This window comes from Cebus imitator, unplaced genomic scaffold (assembly GCF_001604975.1).
Source record: "Cebus imitator isolate Cc_AM_T3 unplaced genomic scaffold, Cebus_imitator-1.0 Scaffold296, whole genome shotgun sequence".
NCBI lineage: Eukaryota > Metazoa > Chordata > Mammalia > Primates > Cebidae > Cebus > Cebus imitator.
In genome coordinates this window covers 2,437,568-2,442,638 of record NW_016107611.1, presented here as the reverse complement: position 1 = coordinate 2,442,638, position 5,071 = coordinate 2,437,568, and the positions used below count along the sequence as shown (strand labels likewise).

The 5,071-nt window shown below is 50.9% G+C and overlaps 1 pseudogene; it reads left to right on the top strand.

Annotated features, from left to right (window-relative positions):
• Window positions 1-4,457: 4,457 nt before the first annotated feature.
• Window positions 4,458-4,824, top strand: LOC108285375 (annotated as a pseudogene).
• The last annotated feature ends 247 nt before the right edge of the window (window positions 4,825-5,071 follow it).

Below are 5,071 nucleotides of genomic sequence, written 5' to 3'. Positions count from 1 at the left end.
CCCCCCCCCTTTTTTTTTGAGATGGAGTCTCTTTCTGTTGCACAGGCTGGAGTGCAGTAGGATGATCTTGGCTCACTGCAACCTCTGCATCCCAGGTTCAAGCGATTCTCCTGCCCCAGCCTCTGAGTAGCTGGGAATACAGATTCCCGCCACCACACCTGGGTACTTTTTGTATTCTTTGTAGAGATGGGGTTTTACCGTATTGGCCAAGCTGGTCTTGAACTTCCAACCTCAAGTGATCTGCCACTTCAGCCTCCCAAAGTGCTGTGATTACAGGTGTGAGCCACTGTACCCAGCCTGTTTAGGACCCTTTTATTGGGACTATGTGCATTCCAAGTAATGATAGAATATTATATTGTTCTATCATATGATATTACTATGTGATAGAATAGCATATATCTAGAACTAGGCATCTAGTTTTTTCAGGGAGTCACAGCCAAATGATGAGGACACTTGGGAGCACAGAAGCATCTGGGATCACCTTCTTCTTAAGAGCCACTGACATATCTGCCCTTTGATGTCTTCCATAAAGGGGTCCAGTTCTCAGGTCCTTGGTTCCAGGCATTTTCCGGGAGTCTGCAGTGGAGGCCTGTGCTAGGTCTTACTGTCTCTACCAAGAAAAGGCGAGGCTGCCTGCATGAGCCAGGGTGAGAGAGGGGAGCACCTTTCCTGGGGCAGGGGCAGGGTGGGCATCTGAGGAGGGAGGTTCCACTCCATCCTCGTGGCCTGAGCCTAGTTTCTCAGAGCAGCTGAGTCAGCCCAGCATCTAGAAGTTGAAGGGAGACTGTAGCAGAGCATGGTGGCCTCAGAGGCTGGGGCAGTGTGAGGGTAGTGAGGGCCAGTCCAGGGCTCCCTGGACACTAAGAGCCCCTAACTAGACATGATGAGGCTTTGGGGTCAGTCAGCCCTGGATTCAAATCCTGTCCCTGCCCCTTCCTAAGGTGTCATAAAAGCCTATAAACACAACTCTGTCCAATCCCACCACCAGTTCCTCAGAGTCCCCCTTCCTAACATGCCCACTCTGGGGCATCCATGTCTGGACATGGGTCTGTCTTCTGCCTGGGCTGCCTGGGAGCCCAGCTGTGTGAAGTAGGACCAGGATGTCCCAGTAGAAGCCTGTCCTCAAGTGTCTGGAGAAGATCCCAGGTGTCTGGACAGTAAATATAAACCCTGACCTCAAATGACCATCACCATAATTCTCTCACCCCACTTCCTGCATCCAAGCAAGACAGACCGAGGTCCTCCTGCTGGTCCGTGACACAGGCTGAGCCAGAACCCAGGTCTCCAGAACTCCCACCCAAGGGCTGCCAAACTCCCCAGGCCTGGCCCCTCTCGGAAGGGCAGGAAGGCTCTGTTCACAGATGCTCCTGGAGGACACCCAGGTCTGGTATTTACAGGGCTCCTGGGCAGGGCTGGCAGGTCTTGGCTCCTGGAATGTGAAACCCTGGAGGACGCTGGCATTTCCTGCTGTCAGCAACTTCCCTACTGCTTGCCCTTTTACTCCAGGTAAAAATAGAAGGAACTTCCCTCCTGGCAGCTTTGGGGTGGTCTTTCCATCTGCCCCCAGGGAAGCCCTGCTAGGAAACAGGCAGGAATGAGGTGGAATTTTTGGTGTGCAGGTATGTCAGGTATGTAGAAGGAAGTCCAGGGTTTCCCCAGGCCAGAGGCCCCTCCTCTGCTGGCTGACAAGGATGAATCTGTGAGAGTCATTTTCTCCAAACATAATGTCAGGATTTCAGAAGCTCCCTGCAAAGCAGCTTCTGTTGACCAAAACCTGATCCCTGCTCTGGCAGGATCCTCCGCATGATACAGTCCAGTGAATTGAGAGCCTCCATGTCATAGGAGAATCTGGAAGAGAGGCCCCAGGATTTGCCACCAGGAATGAAGCTAGACCAGTCTACCGAGCTGAGACTCAAGATCCGGATGCCAGCTGTGTAGCTGGAACAGCCTCTCAGCAATTCAGAGCTATTGCCTGGGCATGAGATGTTACTGTGGATACACCCGGAGACACAATGGCTGTGTTTGAGAGATTCAAATGCATCTAGAAGCCCAGCTGCAAGGCCCGCTGGGAAGGAAAGCCTGAAGCTTCCAGCCTCTGCAGCCCAGACAGTCCTGAAGAAGTAGGCTGCATGCCAAATGTTCACCCCCACATCCTGCACACCCCCCACCCCGGCTCTCACTGCCCTTGGCTTAACACAGCTCCTTGGGAGAGCCACAGCACCACCCCTGCCTCAGCCCCCAATGCCCCATCCCTATTCATCTTCATCTTTCACTTAAATGTCAACCACCCTCTGAAATCTTCCTGAACATCAAGGCTGAGGTCAGCCACCTGTTACCTCCTGAGAGCACCGTGGACATCATCTGATATGCTCTCACCACGGCTCTTTGTGGCTTTTCTGTTAAGGCAGACACTTGAAAATCAGGCCTCTGCTGTGGTTTTGATACCTCAACAAGAAGTGAACAAGTCCTTTCAGTGACCAAATTGATCAAGGGCTTTATTTTAGTTGAACCAGAGCAGACTATTCAGCACCACAGGTCTGGACAGTTCTTTTTTGCTCTCCAATGCACCCCACAAGTTAAATATATATATTTTCCTTAACTTTTCGTGTGTGTGTGTGTTTAAATATGCAGGACAGTGGCATTTCACAGTATTTTGCAATTATCTGTGATAATCTGAGCAAAAAAGTTTATAATTATTATCAGATTCTCAAATACATTATGGCTCCAGGACAGTTAAGACCACAGAACCACAGACCTGCAGGCAACAATTCTCACCAAGTCACCATGACAAGACAGACAGGTTGAGTGAAAGGTTTTCCTCCTCTGCTCCACAGGAATTTAATCTCCTTCCTATGTGAATTCTTGTGTGAATGTGCTTGTTCTGAGAAGGAAGAAAGCTTCCTCTGAAAAAAGTCAATTGGGATCAAAGTTTGGAGATGGAGATGTTCCCCCTTACGGAGGCTGACACACTCTTACCAATTTTTGCTTTCCCTTTTCTTTGTGACTGTGTGTAACCCATATGATGATGTCACAGCTATTTTTCCTAGCAGTTGCAGCCAAAAGATTTATAAACTTAGGAATCTAGAAGGTTCTGAGTCTCACCTGTCCCTACCCTCTCCCAGCAGGCTGTTGATGATGCTGGCAGCCTGAGCTCCTGCAGCCCTGCATGTGGCTGTGTCCTGTGTTAGGAGGGCTAAGGGGGGAAAACGTGAGCTGTGGAGTCCAGCCTTAGACCTTCCCCAGTGCATCTGACTCCAGAGGGCACAGCTGAGAAGCAGCTTCACAGGGAAGCCCTGGGGCTGTCTGGAAGAGGAGGTCTGAAGACATGCAAGCAATAATTCTCACCAAGTCACCATAACAGGACAGGCAGGTTGAGTGAGACACACCCCGAACACAGGGCTTTCATCATCCATTCACTTTTTTCATTCATTCATTGAATACACCCTGTGCACTTACTCTGTGCCAGTGGATGCTATGGATACGATTGTCACCTAGTTCCAGGTCCTGCCCTTCTGGGTATCATAGTCCAGGGAGGAAACTGACGCCGCTCTAAACAGTGATGATTCAGGGTGAACAAGGCTGGGTCCAGTGCCCAGAGCACCAGGAATGCCTTCCTGGAGGAGGGCACCAGAAGACAAGCATTGGATGGCTCTGGATTTCCCACCTTTCTTCTTGCCCGGAGCTCCCAGAATCACTGTAGAATGCACTAGAAATGTGTATTAGTTTGTTTTCATGGGGCTATAAAGAATGACCTGAAACTGGATAATTTATAAAGAAAAGAGGTTTAATTGACTCACAGTTTTGCATGGCTAAGTTTTGCCTCAGGAAATGTATAATCATGGCAGAGGGCAAAGGGAAAGCAAGGCACGTCTTCCATGTTGGCAGGAGAGAAAGAGAGGGAAAAGGGAACTGCCACCCACTTTTAAACCATGAGATCTCATGAGAACTTGTCCACTATCGCGAGAACAATAGGGAGATTGTCCCCCATGATCCAATCACCTTCCACCAAGTCCCTTCTCTGACTCCTAGGGATTACAATTTGAGATAAGAGTAGTGTGGGGACACAGAGCCAAACTATATCAGAATGCTCCATCCTGGGAAAGAAGGAACTGCCTAAAAGTGCCAGGGCTTGGTTTCTATCCCTCCCAGAGAATGCAACACCTTGAGCTAAAGAGAAACTGACCAGGACAGGGCTGGCCTCATTCCCATCCATCCTGGAGGGGATGTCCTGCAACACTCACCCAGGACATGTCCCCCGGGCTATAAAACTCAGCGCTCACTGCTGAGTCCTCAGCTGTGGTGCATGTGGGGCAGGCACAGGCAACTCCATCTGCCCTGGGCAGTGCTCCTGAGCCGTGGGGGACCAGCGAGTCATGAATCCTCTGCTTCTGCCATCCCTCGCTGCCTGTCCATAAGTAATTAACCTGCTTTTGCTTCCGCCACGGTCGCCATTGGAGAGCAGCAGCTATGGCTCTTCTGTATCCTATGGCTGTGGGCCTCAACAAGGTCCACAAGGTAACCAAGAACGTGAGCAAGCCCAGGCACAGCCGCCGCTGCGGGCGTCTGACCAAACACACCAAGTTCGTGAGGGACATGATTTGGGAGGTGTGAGGCTTTGCCCGGTAGAAGCGGCGCGCCATGGAGTTGCTGAAGGTCTCCAAGGACAGACGGGCCCTCAAGTTCATCAAGAAAAGGGTGAGGACACACATCCGGACCAAGAGGAAGCAGGAGGAGCTGAGCAATGTCCTGACCGCCATGAGGAAAGCTGCTGCCAAGAAAGACTGAGCCCCCTCCCCTGCTGTCTCCCTGAAATAAAAAACAGCTGCACCCCCCCAAAAAAAAAAAAGTAATTAACCTGCTTTTTGGCACTGGCTGTGGTTGTGGGTGTTCTGTTCACCATACTCAGTGTAGTCAGATGCAGCCCAAGAGGCAGTGGCTGAAGTGTTCAGACCCCTATTCCTGGTGGTCAGCGCGGTGGTGACGTTTGCCATCCTCCCTGCAGTGGGAGTCCTCCCTTGGGATTGGTAACTCGTGAATGCTGCAAATTTGGCAGAGCAAGAAGGGTCCAATC